Raw genomic sequence first — 12,492 nt, 5'->3', positions numbered from 1 at the left:
TTGTCGGCTGCACATCCATAAGGCGAATCTCCTGTTCCACCACATCCCAAAGGTGCTCTATTTGATTGAGATCTGGTTACTGTGGAGGCCATTGGAGTACAGTGAACTCATTGTCATGTTCAAGAAACCAGTTTGAGATTATGTGAGCTTTGGGACATGGTGCATTATTCTGCTGGAAGCAGCCTTCAGAAGATGGGTACACTGTGGTCATAAAAGTATGGACATGGTCAGCAACAATACTCAGGTAGTCCGTCGTGTTTAAATGATGCTCAATTGGTAAGGGGCCCAAAGTGTGCTAAGAAAATGTTCCCCACACCATTATACCACCACCACCAGCCTGAACCGTTGAGGCAAGGCAGGACAGATCCATGCTTTCATGTTGACGCCAAAGTCTGACCCTGTCATCTGAATGCCGCAGCTGTATTCGAAACTCATCAGACCAGGCAACGTTCTTCCAGTCTTCCATTGTCAAATTTTGATGAGCCTGTGCCAATTGTAGCCCCAGTTTCCTGATCTTAGCTAACAGGAGTGGCACCCGGTGTGGTCTTCTGCTGCTGTAGCCCATCTGCTTCAAGGTTCAACGTGTTGTGCATTCAGAGATGGAATTCTGCATACCTTGGTTGTAACGAGTGGTTATTTGAGTTACTGTTGCCTTTCTGTCATCTTGAACAAGTCTGCCCATTCTCCTCTGATCTCTGATATCAACAAGGCATTTTGTCCACACAACTGGATGTTTTCTCTTTTGCGGACCATTCTCTGGAAACCCTAGAGATGGTTGTGCGTGAAAATCCCAGTAGATCAGGAGTTTCTGAAAGTCACTTAAATCCCCTTTCTTCCCCATTCTGAAGCTCGGGCTGAACTTCAGCAAGTTGTCTTGACCACGTCTAGATGCTTAAATGCATTTAGTTGCATTTAGGCATCAATGAGTTGCTACCATGTGATTGGCTAATTAGCTAATAAAGTGACCAGTTAGTGTACATTAAGGCAGACTTAAATGAGACAGAAGTCTTAATGCTCTAAAGAATCAAGCCCTTTCAAACGTCAATATGCATTTAAAAATCTTGGGACTAGGCTGTTCATTTAATGTAAAGGTGAGCCTTGTCCATCCACGTGGTTATTTTAGCATTTACAATTGAAGGAAGACTCCTAACCCCTAGAGTGTACTGTCTAAGAGAATGTAAAATTACTGCTTAAAACGAACTAGGGGTAGGTCACAGAAATCTGCTGTCAGTTGTGGTGCATATTTTTTTTTATCTTAAAGGAATGTATGATCACTCATTTTAATTAGCGTTCCTAGTGCTACTGAACCTGTCCAAACAGTTTCTTGCTTTCAGTAGAGGATGCCACGGAAGGAACTCAAAATGCCTGGACTGGTTTGCATGCAGTAAAATGCATTGGGGCCCATGCAAAATTGACTCATATATATCCATTTAGCATGAAAATAGGGCTGTAGTGAAGGAATGTTTATACACATTCCTCCTTAACTAGCAGTCATTTTAAAATCCGCTTCTATGGGGAGCAGAATAGATGTTTGCACCAGAAGGATGCTTGGATTGACATCATCCACTCACCCTGGAGGTCTTTGAGGTAGAGGGATAGGTAGATTTTTAACAAGGTAACTCACGGCAGGACATATATTTGGGGAATGGGATAGCATTTGAGTTAGTCATATTTTAATCACCCATCCCAATGTACAGGAAATTAGAATTGTGGATATTTCCCACAAGACACAGGATAGGAGGCTCGATAACCCCTAAAGTAGTAACCCCAGGTGGTGGGGAATATTTTTTTTAAAATTATTTATTTCTGGTTTTAATTTACATATATTTTGTATAATATATAGTGGGGTGGTTGTGCATTGTTTTCACAATTCATTTTGTGAGCTGCAGGTGAGGACATGCAAGTTATCATTCAAGTTATATGTCCCTGCAAACATCTAATATTAGTGAATATACACTTTTTTTAATGTTAGCATATAAAAGCAAGTCACTGAATTTGAGTCTAATCTGTTAAAACCTTAGTTCTGCACTTCTTAGCAAATAGACCCATTTATCTCTACCATCTAAATATGTCATTTATAATAATTTTAAATGACATTCTCTTTCTGACGTGTGCTCTGTACATTATATTGTCTACATCCACTTTTTGATAATATCACAGTATGGGCTAGTGTGCCCCTGCTAGACACTAGATTAGCCTTTGTACTTGTTGGAATCTACATATTCTTCTTAAATACCAGCTGTCTTTTAAATGTCGGGTTGCTTTATACAAGGTAAACTAAATATTAGCATATGAAAAAGGAATTGTATGTGCAAAGGTTGAAGTAGTTTGAAATAAAAGTATATTATATATACTTTATTAATAGAAGTAGTTGTAATTACTAATTTCATGGCATTTTAAATTCCACCGCGTTGCTTATAACGCATTGTTATGACTATGTAAACTGCTATGTGTAGTTACGTACAATATATATATATATATATATATATATATATATATTTACGTATATAAAATGCTTAATAAATAAATACTTGCACACATGAAGGGAATTCTAGTCAATAAAACCATTAATAGTTTTCCCTGACTCAGTAGCGTACCTAGCGGGGGGCGGGGGGGGCGGTCCGCACCGGGTGCCGCTCATCAGGGGGGTGCCAACTTGCCGGCACCCGGCACCCCTCCAGAGACGGACAGTAATGTCCGCCGCTGGAGGAGCAGGCTCGCAAGAGAGCGGTATCGGAGGTCTTTAACAGACCTCCGGCTCCCTTGAGTGATTTTAAGCCGGTTCCCTTGAACCGGCTTAAAATCACTCAAAGGAGCCGGAGGTCTGTTAAAGACCTCCGATACTGCTCCCTTGCGATCCACGCGGCAACTGCTGCTCTGCAGAGGGCACTGTGGGCGCGGCTTCAGTGCCGCCGGGATCTGACAACAAACCCCGGCGGCACTGAAGCCGCGCCCACAGTGCCCTATGACCCGGAAGAAGACAGAAGAAGAGGAGCGAAGAGGAAGACTGCTGTAAAAAGAAAAGACTGCTGTAAGAAGAAAAGAAGTAGAAAAGAAGGTAGGAAATCATTCATTAAGACTGAGTGAGAGTGGATTGGTATGTGTGGAATCTGGATTGGTATATGTGTGGATTGGTATATGTGTGGATTGGTATATGTGTGGATTAGTATGTGTGGAATCTGTGGATTGGTATGTGTGGAATCCGTGGATTGGTATATGTGTGGATTGGTATATGTGTGGATTGGTATGTGTGGAATCTGTGGATTGGTATGTGTGGAATCTGTGGATTGGTATATGTGTGGATTGGTATATGTGTGGATTGGTATGTGTGGAATCTGTGGATTGGTATGTGTGGAATCTGTGGATTGGTATATGTGTGGATTAGTATGTGTGGAATCTGTGGATTGGTATGTGTGGAATCTGTGGATTGGTATGTGTGGATTGGTATGTGTGGAATCTGTGAATTGGTATGTGTGGTATGTGTGGAATCTGTGGATTGGTATGTGTGGAATCTGGATTGGTATGTGTGGAATCTGTGGATTGGTAAGTGTTGATTGGTAAATGTGTGAGAGTGATGGGTGTTATGCTGTACCATTTCCAATGTCTTTTTCATTATAATTATGCTCTAAAGTACATCATAACTCCCATCACTCTATACTGTTCCGTACAGTGGCAGAGCTGGGAGACAGAGGCCTTGCACCCCCACCGCAGGGTGCTGGTCAGGTTCTATGTGGGCAATGTGGACGCTGGCTTTGGGGTGTGCAATCTGTGATCTATGCCTGTAATTTAGGGTGTTTTATCTATAACTTTAATGCTGAGTTTTTATGTGAATTCCAATTGATCTGTACCTGCAAAGCTGGGTTTGTGTGTTAATGTGTTGGTCTATATCTGCTATGCTATGTTTCTATACATTATTTATGTTTACCAGCAAATACAGGATTTGTATGTCTTATTCAGTTGATCAATACCTGGGGTGCTGTTTCCATGTGTTGTTTATTTGATCTATACCTTCAGTGCTGAGTGATTTCCAGTTGATCTATACCTGCAATGCTGGGTTTGTGTGTTCTGTTGATTTATACCTGCAATGCTATGTTTCCATACATTATTTATGTATACCTGTAAATACAGGATATTTAACACGTGCTGTTTCCATGTGTTGTTTATTTGATCTATACCTGAACTACAGGGAGTAATTAAAAGAGAGTTGTGGTTTAGTGACGTAGGGGACAAATGGACTTTGGGGATGATTACGGGGAGAGGACCTCCCAATGTCACGGTGCAGTCAGAAGAAGGGAAGGCTGTACTGACTCTCACAGTCTTCCCCTGATCTGCAGTTGAGGGCAGTACAGCATAATCCATATCACTATACATCGATCTAGACATTTACAATAATGCAGCATAACCCCTACCACTATATACTAAGCCAGACACTGAAGTGGTAGGCCTACACCACATCAATGGCTTTGTATATAGTGATATGGGTTATGCTGCATTATTGTAAATGTCAGGCTCAATGTATAGTGATATGGATTACGCTGCCCCACCGTCAATGTGTGCTCACTATAAAGTGATAGGTGTTATCCTGTATCACCGGCAATGTGGGCCTCAGTATAAAATAACAGTTATGTTGTACCACCGTCAGCGCGTGCCTCAGTATATAATGGAAACAGTTATGTTGTACTACTGTCAGCGCGTGTCTCAGTATATAATGATAGCAGTTGTGCTGCACAACTGTCAATGTCTGCCTCAGTGTATAATGATAGTTATGTTGTACTACTATAAGTGTCTAGCTCAGTATATAAAGATAGCGGTTATGCTGTACCACCATCAATATCTGGCTCAGTTATAGTGATAGGTGTTATGCTGTTCCACTGTAGTATCTGGCTCAGTGTATAGTGATAGGAGTTATGCTGTTTCACTGTAATGTTTGCCTCAATATATAATGAAATTACTTAAGCTGCACCACCGTGAATGTCTGTCTCAGTATAGAGTGACAGGCATTATGCTGTACCACCGTCACTGCCTGGCTCAGTATATAGTGATAGGTGTCATGCTATACCACAGTCAATGTCTGGTTCATATGGTATATATAATCATGAGTCGACATGGCAACACCACTATATATGCAAATGCTTAAATGAAAAGAGAACAATGTTATGGTGACTCCTGATTATAATATCAGAATTTTTTTTAGTTTATAGTGTCTTTAGCTGCTTAGCCAGTACTTAATTTGTAATGTTTGTCACTCATTTGCTAGGTCTTCTTAGAAACTTGTTGTGTTTGTTGTTTTTTTTGGGGGGGGGTTATTAAAGAAAGCACTATTATATGTTCAGTAAATGTTATTTAAACATATTTATTTTACTTATAAGTTATTAATTTATTTTTTCAGATTTCTTGTTGTTTACAGTTGACATACAGTTTACAAATTAGTGCAATAAATATTCTTGCCAACATAATTTTGTAGATGTCTTTACATTTGGGGGGGGGGGTGCCACTTACAGGATCCGCCCCGGGTGCCAAATACTCTAGGTACGCCCCTGCCCTGACTAAAGCTTCCATTTTGCCTCCCCGTAAAGCTACAGGCTGCTAGTCATGCCTCCTGTTCTGCCAAATTCCAGGGGCAAGCCTTTGCCTCCCTGCTTCTTTCCAGACATCTCAATGCACCTGTCCTGATTTGGATATCCTAAGGTCTCCATTCAGGGGAGAACCCCCCCATAGTGACACCCCTGAGTCACAGAACAAAAGTATAAATAAATCAACCAACGTATATCCACTTGTGGATGTTTAGCCACATTATATATTTCTATGAGACCTACACCAAACTCCTTTTAAGCCGTAATTGTACATTCTCTTAGACTGTAAACTGTAGGGGTTGGGAGTCCTGTGCACGTCCTTCAATTGTAAATTCTAAAATAACTCCAGAGATGGACTAGGCTCATCTCATCTTAATATTAAAGGAACAGTCTAGTCCCAAGATTTTTTTAATGAATATTGATGTTTGAAAGGGCTTGATTATTTAATTAAGAGTATTAAGACTTCCTCCTCTGCTGAAAGCCAGAAATACACGTACTGTTCATGTTCTGTAGCACTCCCCTTGACATCAAAAGAAGTTTAGGACCCAATGAAGTATGGACATCAGTGTTTAGATAGCATACATGAGATTGGCTGCTGCTACTCCCACTAATTTCAAGGGGAGCTCAGATCCCGTGAGTAGAATGGGAGTGCTACTGAACACGTGCAAGACGTGTATGTACAAATGCTTCCTGGTTTCTGTAGGTGATGAAACGGGGTATTTAAACGTTTTTGACAATGTTATTTCTTACAGGAAAGCTTAGAATTTTGTAAGGGTGACTACAGTATTTAAACAGTATAGAAGACTTGAGTATGAGCTTACCAGATGTGTGGCAGTTACCTTGGGGATATTTTCCCATTATGTATACAAGTATGCTGCCTATTGATCTTACAGACTGATCTTGTCACATGACAGGAAGTAGGAAGCTAACTTTGAGATCACTGATCATACTGTAGAAGTGGAATCTGTCTCTGCAAATATACCTGGTGCGAGAGAATGACCCCATTCACTTAATGGACCCTCTTCTGGGCCCCCACACCCAGCCATCATTACTGTATTCCTGTGCATACAAATACAAAAATTCCACTGCAGCAAGTAAGCAGGAAGTGTGGGCCCCTTGTCACTTGTCACCCTTTTCCCCATTGTTAATCTGCCCCTGACCTGCCTCAAATCTTGCGCCCGGCTTGCATGTGGTGTGAGCAGTTGTGCTACTAAGGCAGGGTCATAGCTCTATGGTTCACATTGAAACATTTGGACTAGCACGGGGGGGTCGTCCTCCTGTAGATCGTACACAATACAACCTTTATCATACTTTAGATGTCATACAACACTGCTGCTTCATCTTTCAGCTTGGTAGACCACAATATTCCATGTCTGGTAAAGAAGCAGCATTTCACTTAGCAGGCTGGATTATTCCCTATGCTTGTTTGAATGAATCCTGCTGGGACGTGTCTTTGTCATTTGGTGCCAGAACAAGGGGGGGGTGCAACTCATTTCTGTAGTGTGGCATGGCTGCCCCTTTAAAATCGCATTTACAATTTGAAGAAAGAAAATAATATTCGGTTGAGAGAAAAAAAAATACAAAAGCAAGAAACAGTTAAATACAGCAGCCTGACAAACCTGATATTTAATTAGAAAACTTCAACAAAATTATAAGCTTTGAAATAGCATTTCCACATAATCTAACTTCACAGGTCAGACCACAAAAAATAGTACTTTTGATCTCTGACTAATTCCCCCCAACAACAAGGTAATATGCGGGATAATTTAGCATGTCATATAACATTCCCTGAAAAACTTAGCCTTTTTCCCAAGCTTTTAACAATCCACTCATTGATGTACATACCGGTATTAGCAATTCATGGGCAGCGTTTGCCGCCTAGACAATGTTCTGCCACCTGTAATTTTTGTGATGCCTTTTCAGAAAGTGGCTTGCTGAGCTTTTTATTAGTTTTATTATTATTCATTTTATCATGTGTGCTCTGTATCAATCAGAAAATAATCACAGTAAAGTTCAAAGTGCCTCTGAAAGGTTCAAAGTGCCACACATACCTTTCTAGTCTTTGGATGCCATGCACTATTATTTCACAAATATCAGCTGTCTTTTAAATGTTAACTGTGGTATTCTGTGCACACTTTACACATACCGTATGAGAAGAAAGAGATTTGCACAAAAAGAAATACATTTGTGTTGGATATAATGAGCAGGAACATTTTACAAAGAATAGAATTTAAAAAGTATATTGTAGATTACCTTAAAACATGCTACATGGGTTATTTTGATGAATGAAAGCAAAGTGGTTTTGGGCTGCAAAGGAATTGTGTAGTTTGTTAGTGACTGTGGAATCGCACTGCATGAAAGTGCTTTCTTTGCTGTGTGCAGGGGGCAGAATGTACAGCTGCCCCAGGTCCATTAATTCCTGGGGCCCAATTTGGTAGCAGACATGTCTGCCACCCTACCAGCTTCTTCAGAGGCGGACTGGACTGCTCGCCACTTGAGGAGCAGGGCCAGTTGAGGAGATCATGGATCTCCCTCTAACCAGCCTAAAATAAAGGGAATGCAAGGCCTCTGTTTCACAGCTCTTTTGCACTATTGATGCTGGGTGATAGGATATTGTAACGGGTTCACCAAGAGAGCTGTAGTAACTCCCAGAGATCACCCACATGTATCCTCCTGTTGTCCCCGGAATCACTTCCAGCACCAGTCAGCATGCGCACCTTGGAACCCTGCTATGTGTACCCAATAAGTAGACACAACTACCTTGAACTGAGTACAGCAGGAATGAACAGTTTATTGATATAAAACATGGACTCATATAGCCACAGAACTTAATTAACATAAATTAACATTGATAAACAGGTACACATAGACAACCCAACCTTTAATCCCCTTTAGCTACTGAATCTCCCCCTGGTAGCAATCCTGTTATGGGATTAGTTTACACAATAGAGTTCCTGCCTGTTTGGCAGCCAGGCTGGAGCCATCTCTGAGTACCTTGAGGCCCTGTATGACAGGTCATTCTGTCACAGATATGATGTCATATCCCGGTGTTCAGTATTGAAGCACCACAATGGAGCACTGAAACAGAGGTCTGCATGAACAGACCTTGCACTCCCTCTACAGAAAGTTAAGAGGCTGGAGAGATAAAGAGAAAGGTATAACGTAAGGATAGTAAGGAGGTGAGAGAAAGAGGGGAGAGATATTGAGAAAGGGAAAGTAATGAGAAAAAAAGAGAGATGAGAAGAAAGGAGAGAGATAATGAGAAAGATGAGAGTTGGGGAAAATGGGGAGAGATAATGAAAAAGGGGAGAGATAATAAAGAAAATGGAGAGATAGGGAGAAAGGGGGGGAGATAATGAGAAACAAGGGAGATAGAGATAAAAGGGGACATATAAAGAGAAACAATAGCGATAAAGACAAGGAGATATAGGAAAAAAAAGAAAGGAAAAAATAATGTGAGATGAGGAAGCAAAAGAGCGAGAGAGAGAATGGGAGAGATAACTAGAATGGGGAGACATAGGGAGAAAAGGGAGGAATGAAGAGAAATAAAGAAAAAGAAGACTGATGAGATATAAAAATACTGCCTGATTTAACTTATTTGCATGACTTTTAGGCTGACATTTATTTATTTAAAAACATGTAAGTGGGAAGAGCAGCATTCCATCCTTTGGCCCAGGCAGCACACTGTCTTGTGCCATCCCTTGCTCAAAGCAGCTGCCCCTTGATCTGCTATGCAATCAGCAGAATATTTTGCTCCTCCCTTGCTCGTGTGGTGTGAGGAAGTCTTACGCGGAGTCGCGCTAGGGTGAGGGAAGACTGCAGTGACTGACAGGCTACTTCTAATCTACAGAGTCAGTGCAGCAAGTACATGTGACCCCTGAGTTGAGCACCCCCACAGCCACATACACAGTGCCCCCAGCGACATAATTATACAAATAAATGCTTGCAGAGCCGGCCTTAGGCGTTGTGGCGCCCTGTGCGGACTACTCCTCTGGCGCCCCCCCTCACTACCCCCCCTCTCTGCCCCTTCAAACTACCCGCCCTCTCTGCCCCTTTAAACTACCCCCCTCAAACTACCCCTTCAAACTACCCCTCCCCTCTGCCCCTTCAAACTACCCCCCCCTGCCCCTTCAAACTACCCCCTCTGCCCCTTCAAACTACCCCCCCCTCTGCCCCTTCAAACTACCCCCCCCCCTCTGCCCCTTCAAACTACCCCCCCCCCGCCCCTTCAAACTACCCCCCCCCCCACTTACCTTGTTGCCGGAGTCCTGCGGTAAGAGCGGGAGGCATCCGTCTTCTCGCTCTGCCGGCATTTCATGTTGAGCGCCGGTATAGTCCGGCGCTCAACATGAGATGCTGGCACCGCGACGGAGTCACGGAGAGTAAGGGGCGCCGAGCGGTTGCCGAGAACTTCACGAGCAACCGCTCGGTGCCCCTGACCGGGACTTAGATTAAAGCATCTTTTTTTTTTTTTAAACTTTATTTAACATCAATGATGTTAAATAAAGTTTAAAAAAAAAAAAACAACAAAAAAAAACGATGCTTTAATCTAAGTCCCGGTCAGGCGCCCCTGCAACCATGGCGCCCTGTGCGGTCGCACAGGTCGCACACCCCTAAGGCCGGCCCTGAATGCTTGCTTCCAGATATGTGGTTGGGCAAGTGGCACACATTTGGCAAGTCACCCACCACCACACCTTTGTATTAGCAGGCTTCAGCTACCTGGAGCACTCCCTTTTTGGGATGTGGGTAGGTGGCCTCACTGACGTTGGAGGATGGTCTGCTGACATTGCATGCATGGCTAAACACGCATGCAGGAAGTGGGTGGGAGTGGGGAGAGCCGCAACGCTGCTCCTGCAACTTGGTGAAGCGGTGCTTCGCCCCGAGCCTCCGGGGCGGAACGTGGAGAGTTCCTAGGTTAGGGAGCGTGGCCGAGTGTATCAGAATGTATGTCTCTTTCCCATCTTTTTGGGTGACCCATATTTCCATGTGTAATCCTGTTTTTCAGGGTTTTTTCACTTTATCACACACGTTTGTGTCTACTTACTATGTTTATACGTGTCTCTTTCTCTGCAGAGAGTGTAGGTCTCAGAAACAACTGTCTAATCAGTTTACAGGTGCCCATGCAAAAATGTTTGAATTGGAGCTTAGCACAGACCCTGTAGAAAAATGTAGTCCATTTCAACTTGAATAGTTTTGCAATTAATTTAAATTATATTAAGCATTATAAGTCAACTTTCTAATCAGATCATTGTGAATTGTGATATATTATAACTGAGAGAATTATTTTGAGTTTAGTAAATGAAATAAATGTGACATAAAATTGAAAGCATATTTCCACTACAGCAGTGTAAGCAATTTTAAGCTTTGTAATGTGCAGTGTGTGCCGTAAATGGGTCAGCATTAAATTAAGGCAACTGAGTGGATGCCTCTTGGGTCGCTGCCACATGGGGCAAATCATTTTGACGCCATCTTTCCATGCAGCTCTTGCTGGTTTGACTTATCATAGCAAGAGTGGAGGAGTATGAACCTCAAACTCTAGCATGTTGTGATGCGCAGTGCAGCATGTTTAATGGGTTCAGAATTTACATGTAATTTCACTCATTGTTGAAGGTCCTGGCAAAGGAAACCATACTGTTGTTAAGTACAGCATATTGGATTTAAAATCCTACATAAACCTGAAGCTGTTTCCCTTGCTTAAAAACAATTGAATCCAAAGCTTTTTGTGTGATTTTATTGGGCCATAAGCTTTCTGGACCTCAAAGGGTCTCTTCTTCAGATGGAAGTAGTCCACAGCATCCACAATGTATGAAGGCTATATAAAACAGCCTTGGCACCAGCACACAAAGTGGGTTATCATTATTTCATAATAGTGAATCAACTATGGTGGGCAGATAGGGGCAGCAGAGAGTACAGGAAAATAAATCAGTCCATTTAATTGTCTATAGCTGTGAAGATGCCCCTTCTCTGATTGAAGAATATTTTCTTTTTAATTGAGAATCTTTGGTATAGGAAGCAATATTAAGGATGATAAAATAAGCACAAACTATATGAAAGCTAATATGCAGGACAAATAATATTGCAGGTGCAGGATAATTTCATGCTCAGTGAACATTCTGAACCACTGTCAAAGTAGGAGTGAGAATAAATGAATAAAGAGCTACAAGACAAAAGGGACACAGAAATGAAAACTTTACAGAGGGGTAATCATTGTGGAGGTATTTAGAAACATGCTTATTCATGATGTTATATTGTCACTGAAGAAGATCCAATTCCTCGGTATGCATTAAGTAGGTGTAAACTGTGAGTTAAGGCCTAATCTAGTCACTGATGTAGGGGTTGTATGACTTAAGTGCATAATGACATAAGACATAATGGAACAATGGGCAACAAAAATAGCAAATCTTCAGCTCAGCTTTGTTTAATTCAGGTGCAACCATTCTGAGCAGTGGTTTTGCTTTTTTATCTCATGATTTATAAGCCTTAAGTGAAGATAGCTTGCGTATTCACGTATGCACAAAGTGATTCTCGACACATCCTAATGCTAATGTTAATTTTGTTGGATATCTGACTTTATCTATCCTTTCTCTTACTCGTTGTGACACTTGCTTTCCCTTTATGCAGGGCCAGGGAAAGGAAGTGTTGTACAAGGTACAAAAAGTATATTTGACTGTTTAGAATAAATTATATAACTATCTCTTGGGGCATGGGTTTCTCCTAGAAGTGCCAACATTGCTTGTCATCCACACCTGGGTGCGGGATGAGTGGACTGAGAGAATACAATTATACACTCAAAAAACTTAAATGTTATTGCTGTTGCTTGGTGTTTTTAGAGTTTTTAGCATTCCTTCTTACAATTTGAGTACAGAATATTGATGTGACATAATCAATATTTTTTCACACTCTATCCCACCTTGTCCTG

Source organism: Spea bombifrons, chromosome 2, assembly GCF_027358695.1.
Source record: "Spea bombifrons isolate aSpeBom1 chromosome 2, aSpeBom1.2.pri, whole genome shotgun sequence".
NCBI classification, from domain to species: Eukaryota; Metazoa; Chordata; class Amphibia; order Anura; family Pelobatidae; genus Spea; species Spea bombifrons.
This window is presented reverse-complemented; position numbering follows the sequence as displayed.